Source organism: Quercus suber, unplaced genomic scaffold, assembly GCF_002906115.3.
Source record: "Quercus suber isolate HL8 unplaced genomic scaffold, Cork oak 2.0 scaffold_14, whole genome shotgun sequence".
Lineage (NCBI taxonomy): Eukaryota > Viridiplantae > Streptophyta > Magnoliopsida > Fagales > Fagaceae > Quercus > Quercus suber.
Genome location: NW_027069479.1, coordinates 2,176,014 through 2,184,576, shown reverse-complemented (window position 1 = coordinate 2,184,576; position 8,563 = coordinate 2,176,014).

Sequence of the window (8,563 nt, the reverse complement as noted above, 5' to 3'; positions counted from 1 at the left end):
ATTTTAGAAGAGAGGATCCTAATACCTTCTCCATGACATATCATATGTCTTAAATGAAAAGAGAATATTGATGAGTAAATGAATCCTAATACACAGTCACTTCAAACTGGTTCTCCAATATTTTTGGCATTTCAGTTTTGATTTAGATCTTGCAAAGTAAGACGAAGCCCCACCAACAATTTTTTTTTTTTTTTTTTTTTCATTCTAGCTAGCTACTAGAAGGAAGCACTTTTATGTTGGATAAGGGAGCTGATACTCATGGGGTAAGGTCGGGATTGGTATTTGTGATAAACCAGGTGCTCTTTTTTCTTGGTGATTTAGGGGCACAATTTACTATAGCCGACAGCAAGTTGAATAGGATGGACTACTGCCTCCTATGGTTGGCCAATAGTGCTGAATGTTCTTTTTGTTTGCCATGAATTTTTATATCTTCAACATATTCAGTCAAGCTTTATTAAGGAACTCTTTTATGCTAAATGAGTTAGATCATTGTGCACGTACTTTTAGTCCATAATGATGTGATTTAAGTGATGCTAGATTCTAGAGATTTTGTTGCTTGTATCCATTTAATTGGCTTTAGTAGCCAACACTATTTCAAACTATTCATATATACAGGTCATATATATAGGATTATATCAGCCTCAGGATGCTTTAAGGTAAAAAAAGAAAGAAAAAAGAGACCCATAAATAGGAAATTAATAAAACAAAAAGAGAAGAATTTATCAAAGCATATTTTAATAATGCTAACAAAATTTTATAATAGTTTATTTTAGCAGTGAGCTTACTTTATACCTGTCTATCTATAATATCTGAATTTTTATTACAGTAGGCCATCATTTATCAAATTTGGTTATCATTAATCGTCAGATTATGTTTACGGTTGTAATGGGGGCCCGTTGATACCGGAGCTACTTTTTTTTTTTGGTATTTTTTGGTGCATAATTAGAATCAACACAAGCATTATGGATAAAATCATTAAAGTGCTTGGATGCTAAGAAATAATAATTGGCATAGTGGATAATAATGTTATATTGGTATGATGCTTGTCAATTAACTGGACCTGTGATGTGTGGAAAAGACATATACACTGGCACACACACACATATTGGCTTGGGTTCTCTAGATCTAGGGATATCAACATTGTTTTGTTTTGGAGTTTAATGTTATTTTGTCAGCTTAGTTTCTTGCTTCATCAAGCAACAGTGATTCTTTCGGATTTAGAACATATTTCTTCATCTTTTGTGGCCATTCATTTGTTATACGTATTTTGGTTAGATTGAGTTATTCGTTTTGAATAATTGTGCCTTCAGACGTATAATTTCTTGTTTGAATTGAGATCATGCCGCTTTTTTTATTGTACAACATGTCTATCATCTTGACTAAACAATGCGTTGGTGGAATTAGAAAATTAAGGTATCAAATTATAGGAGTTAAATTATATTAAACGTTTTAAGGATTAGATTACAAGCTAAGCTATCAAAATCGTTTTGATTAAGTGTACTAAGAAAAACAATTCATAAATCAGTGTCTTCTTTTGAGAAGAGTAATTATAATCTCCTCCTTTATATGGTCGAAATTGGATAAATTAATGGGGCTGGCCTAATTCTAATAATAACCCTATATCTCCGGTTTAACTACTCTATAAGAGAGTTGGGGTGTCTACACAAAAAACTGATTGCTGTTTTGATCTGATGATAAAGAGTTATTATCAGGAACAGACGTCATAGTTTTGAAACTCTCTCAAAAAAAAAAAAAAAAAAAAAAAAAAAAAAAACTACTCTATAAGGTTGGTTTCTTTATCCTTTTATTTTTAGTGATTCATCAATGTGACTTTGAAGAGGCACCATATTGAAGATTAATGTCTGATCCTTTTTCTATTGAAATTTACTGTCTCTATATCATGATTTACATAGTTTAAAGATTAGCCGCGAGAGGCAATGTCATGCCTAGGCAGTTGCTTTAAATAACCTTCACCTTCATATTCCATTATAATTCTTGTGTCCTAATTGTTGCTTCCAAACTTCTATGTGAAAAAATTTTCAAAATTAATAGCTTTTGTTATGCCTCTGAGGTTGCTTGAAATCAATGATCAAGGAAATCATCTTTTCCTTGTTGATAGGCTTCTGCAGTTATTTTTAATTTTATTTTTTGAAGTCTTTTTTTTCTTGCTCTTGAAATGTTTGGTTGGAAGATATATGTTTCAGTGGACCCTGACATTGTCCTGTGATATGAAGGCACTCTAAGCTAGATTAACGGAAAATTTCTGGTGAATGTGATTGGTTATGAATAACCATATATTTATCTTCCTTATGTAATATAATGGTAAAATCACAAAAAGTTTAATAACTTGAACCCAACCTCTATATATATATATATATATATATTCTTTCATTTCTTTAAAAATCAATTTTAACTAGTATTTTTTAATATTTAATTCATTTTTATTTATGTAATAAAACTAGCTATATAAAAATAATTGAGTTTCAAATTTTATAATATGCATACATAAATATATTTTCTGCAATTTTTTCTTCCCCTTGTAATAAGAGGGAAAGAGGGATACGAACCCAAATTGTCATTCATGGGAGAATTGAGTTATGCGGCATATTTGTTTGTGGACTAAGGTTTCGTCTAAATAAATTTGAAGGAATCCCTTCCACCTAATTCGTGGTGATCTTATATTTATTTAAGTGTATCTTAATCATAAAATTCACATTAAGCAATTTAAAGATATCACATGACTATAAAAAAAATAATGGATTTGAAGAATTCGTTTTTTGGTTATTTAATGTTTAGAGGGGTAATCAAAACACAATAATGAGCTTTTAAAAAATTATTGCGTTAAACAAGGAAAAACAAAAAAGAAGTCAGTTCAATTGCATTCCTATTGACCCTAACCTAAACCTAGAGTAGCAGTAATTATTAACAAGAAAAAAAAAGGTGGAATAAAGACCATATAGAAATTAATGTTTGTGAAAGGATTTCAACACGCATTCTTAGTCAAGTTCAATTACATTCCTACTTGATGTGCGAATAAAAAATTATTAATTTTTTTTTTGTATTTCAGGTCTCATTTCTTATTATTTTGGAGTTTAGTCTCTTATAAATACCGTATTAGGTTATTCCAGTTAGCTCAACAGGTAAAATCTTTGATGGTTGAATAAGAGATCTGAGATTTAATCCCCGCTTACACTAAAAACTGATTGGTATCTTAGTCTGATGACAAAGAACTATCATCAGGAATGGACATTATAATTTGAAAGTTGAAACTCTCTCAAAAAATTTAAAAAAAAAAAATACTGTATTATGTAACTTAATAGTAAAAATGTAATCAATAAAGTTTTCCTCCATGGATGTAGTCCACAAGGATGAATCACATAAATTCTCCCTTTCTTTCTCTTGCTTCTACTTTGACTCTCTTTACATTACTTTATTCCTATGAGAGTATTGTGCTATCTTTTCTAACATGGTACCATAGATTTTCTACCGATTCTTAGTACAGTCCAAGTCCAATCATACTTGCTGTGCAAGTAAAAAAAAAAAAAAATACTTGTATTGCAAGTTTTTTTATTCATATTAGTTTAATGTTTAGCCTCCTATAAATACAATGATATGTATTCCTTGTAAAGATGTAGTTATGAAAGGCTTTCTTTCGTGAATTGAGACTATTAGGAATGCAATTCTTTCTCTTTTTCATTCTTAGTTCTCTTTTCTTTTGTTGGGTATTATGAGTGTAGTCTCACATTAAATAACAATGAAAAGAGTGAGTGGTTTATCTAACATAGCTGGATTTAAACTCATAAGCTTAAAATTTTGAAATAAGTGGTATCTCTATATGTTATACTAACCCCTAAATTAGAAACTCCACGCGGTGTTCTCTACCCAACATGCGTGTGGTATCAAAATTCAAAATAATGTGTGACAAAGTGTTCGGGATCTCTTCCATAGTTGGAGTGGGGACAGGGCAAGCCTAAAAGGCCAAACAAATGAGTAATACAAATGGACTTAGACCATGGTGTAGCGCAAGGTTCCCATGGACATGAATGTGTGGGTCAATTTCTATGGATGAGCATGTAGGGTTAACACATGGTTGTTATGGATGATGTAATGAAAGCCCATGGATAATGTGCTAGTGATGAAAAAAGTTCATACAAAAGAGAAAGCTAGTAAGACTTGTTCGTGGCCCATAGAAACAGTGACACACATGAGAAGGAAATTGTTGAATCTACATGCGTAATTGAAGTCATGGAATTATAATAAAAGAGTAAGTGATTAATATAATATAGTTTGACCCAAACTCATAAACATAGCTTTTGAATCAAGTAGTGTCCATATTTGTTATTGTGGGGCCAGAAAATCGGGTAGCCTTGGCCCATTTCAAACCAGGCCCAAATGGCCCACGCCGAGGACGCATGATGGTTATGAGGATGACCCTATCCTCGGTCGTCCGAGACCGCGGAAAAACACGAGGACCACCCCACCAAAGGACTCCTTAAATATCCGAGGAGGAGAAGGGCCCGGTGCCACGCGTCGGCGGCAGAAGCACGGTGACGGAGCAAGCCCTGGGTGGACTGTCACCTCTGCATTGAATACGCTCACCTGACCCTCCTGGCCGCATTAATGAGGATGTAACCCCTTGACGGGGCAACATCGATCAGGGTGAACCACTTGAGCACGGATATGACCTTTGATGGGACAAACGGTCAGAGGGGAGGCCAATAGATGATCAACAGAAGGAAGAAGGGAGGGAGAGAGTGAGAGATATATAAGGAAGGGGAGCAAAGTGTAAAGAGGGGGTTCGATGTGGGGGGAAGAAAAACCTCCTCGGCCATGGGCGAGGAGCATCCCCCAGTTGTAAATTGTTCTTAGTATTTTTCAATAAAAGAAAGGCAGTTCATGCTTCATGCACGCCGGCGAGCACCTAAACCTTCGATCTACTCTCTACAAATTCATTGTTCTGGGTTCGTTGGGGCCTGGGAGAGCTCATATCTTTTGGGCTACAAAAACGGACCCTACAGTTATATTAAATTCTTAATTGGAATCTCCTCGAGGTGTTCTCTTTTCCCCAACACTTTTGCTTTGTCATTTACAAATTTTTCTATTGTACTATTTCCACATGTTATTAGAGTCAAATGTTAATCATCTAGCGAACCCACAATCCAGTTTCTTAGTTTTCTTTTAAGTTGTGACCGTATAAAACTTCAACCACCCAATTGGCCAAGCATCAGGGAACTTGTTCCTTCCCATGCTAGCCAATGTGCATGGCCCTCATAGAATAATTCGCTTAAGGTGCTTTAGTTTAAATATGGCTGTTTGCAGCTTAATGCAAGGGACTGGATCTTCAATACGCTGCTCTCTAGTTGCTTAAAGTTTCTAGAGCATATTGAAAGAAAGAAGCTGCCATTTGTTATCTTGAAGAAGGTCTTCCTTACCTTTTGAGTTTGGTTCCAACTCGGCCTCGTGCAAGTCATCTTGGATCCGCTTATGTATGGTCTCCAACCTCCATGCTTGTTTTCTAGTGTATTATCAGTACCAAAATTCTGTGGCCTATCTTTAATCACTAGACAAAGGTTCTCTTTCACCATTGTTATCAGCCACTCTCTGCAATCATCCTCATTTATTCCCTTCCGTGGACAGCATATGGACAATTTCATACGCTTCTTTCTCAAACCAACCTCACACGTGTCTTTCTCAAATCTGAAATTTAATTTTCGCATCACCGGACAATCATGGCAATTTCAACTACATTAAGTGTGCGTTTGGATGTTGATTAAAATTATAAATTATTTTACTATTCAGTTTTATTTGCTACTATTCATGGGCCCACTACACTTTTTGGCACTATTTATAGTCCCACTGTACTATTTCAACTAATTTTTACTTTTATTTACCATACTTTTAATAATAAGTTTTTAGTTTTAGCAAAATAAGCAGTATCTAAATAGACCCTAAATGGGCTTTCATCTTTCTTCACCTGTTTTTTGTCATTACTTCGAATCACCTTTCATGTACATCTTGAGCATCACAAACCATGTTAATCGGTAGTCTCCTCTATTAGGTTTCTTTTGGGTCATGCATCTACATGTCACATTATTCAGATCACGCCTCTGATCGTAGTCACTATTGGCTTTGTTTCTGGTCATGTGTCTCTATCATCTTCAAGTTGATTTTTTCAGACAACGGCTCTTGTCAGGAGCGTTCAGTGCTCATTATTCAAGCCTCAAGCATCGTGTGCATCTAGCCTTTGTTATTGTCTGTCATATGCATTTCATTTGGTCCACATCTAATTTGACCATACTTTCCTTCAATGTTTTACTTTTATCTTCAAACTCAAGTTGTCTTCAAGTTTACACGTTGAGTTTGACGAGTTGTATTAAGGATATCAAGGCTCATCCCGAGTTAAATCCGTAGTTAAATCCAAGTCCAATCCTAATTGGTGTAGAAGCAAAGAACTCATAATTCTGCTTGTATTACAAGTTTTGTTTCCTATTAGTCTAAGTTTAGCCTCTTACAAATACCTTGCCATGCATTCGTTGTAATACACATATATAGCCTCATAGTAAAAATGTAATTATCAAAGGCTTTCTTCCGTAGACGTAGGTGTCAAGCTAGACAATGTAGATTGTGTTTGGTGAATTGATTTCTGAAAAATACTTTCCACGTTTGTAGGTGTTTAGGACGACTAAAAATGTTGGTTAACCATAAATTATATTCTGGTTAATTGTAAAATAAAGGCACTTATGGTAGAAATTTATTTAAGCTTTCATTTTTCATAAACTAATTTTCGCCTCACCCAAAACTCATCAACCAAACCTCCACACCCCCCCCCCCATACCCCACTATCTACCACCAAACCACCCCCCCCCCCCTCCCTCCCTCCCACGAATGTCCTCGGTCTCCAGTCACCAACCACCGCAGTCAGGTGCTAGTCCCCAAATTACGATTATTCTTTTAATAAAAAATTTTCATTTTTTTATTATATATGTGCTTGGGAGATGAGAAAATGTAGGGAAATAGTATGAAATATGTTTTCTATAGGATTGTTAGGAATGAAACCAAACATTTAGAAATATTTTCTTTTTCACAAAATATTTTCGCTTGAAAATATTTTTCGTCAAAACCAAACACAATCCGCATTGTTTTTCTACACTATTTGTTATTCACTATATTTCCACAATATCAACCTGAATGGTCATATTTATTAAACAACCTTTAATAGCTACAAGATTGTGTCTATAGCCGTGAGCCATTGAGTGTATGGTGCGCTATTATCATCATTTTTTTTAGGTAATTATTATCATCATTTTAAGTTATGTTAATATATTTTGGGTCTGATTAATGGGTGTCTTTAGGGTATACATTAATCATCCTTTTTAGAAAATGTTTTATGAAAAAATATATTATAAAAAAAATTTAAAAGAAAAAAAAAAAAAAAAACAACTCTATCAAGAAATTAAGTCAGTCACTTTTTCATTTTCTCATAAAAAAAAATCCTAAAATAATTTTACTAATGTATGTCTAAGGGCATTAGGTTAGTAAACCCATATTTTAAAAATTATAAAAAAAATAAAAATAAAACTTCCAAAGTGATTTGAAAGCTTTATCCTTCCTTTAATTTTTGAATAATTATTGAATAGTCCGGAAATATCATAAATGTGCTGCACTCTCTCATTTCACATAATATTGGGTCTCATTAATTAAATTCATAGTAAAACTCACAATTCATATAAGATGGAAAAGTATAGATTTATAATACTCTCGGTCTCAGAGTATTCTATAATTTTTCCTGATTTTCTTAGTCTTTTTTTTTTAACCACAGATTAACAAAGGCCGCCACTCAATTGCCCTTGAGAAAGACAGACTTCTTTATATTAAATTTATCATTGAACCTATAGCCTATGGGTTCCTAATTAAGCAATTGTATGCTGTGACATAAATGGGTTGATTTGGTGTTTTTGCGAATTATCCGCAAAATCCCGGAGGGTCAGTGTCGCTGAGGTTTAATTTTATAAACTTTTGACTTATTTAACATTTGTACCTTAAAAAACTATAGTGGCTAATCTAGTTAGAAAATCAATTGATATGATTTGTCCCCCCATTAACTTTCCCCTGTCCGTCTCAGTGGGCATAATATGAGATTAGAAAGGGAACCACTTGTTCAAAAGAGAAGAATTTATAGATTTATAAAAATAAAAAATAAAAATAAAAACTCGGGGCTAAATTCAGGAGCAAAAATTTGTGATTTAATCGTAACGCATAAAAAACACACTGCTTAAAATGTATGCATGCAAACACGAGTTACGCGATAAAAATGTATATGATCTTTTAGCTTATTTTACATTTGCAACATAAAATATTATCATGTCCAACGTAATCTAGCTTGTTCTAGTTTTAATTTTAACAAGTCCTTATATAGGCTTCATTAATTTTTTTTTTCATGGTACAAAATCAATAGTTTGCTTCCCATTACTATCATTTCAATTACTTAAAATTCTCTCCTTGGTTGGTAGTACGTGCCTCATGGCTCTTGGGAAGGGTTTAATCAAACCTAATTCTAGAAAGA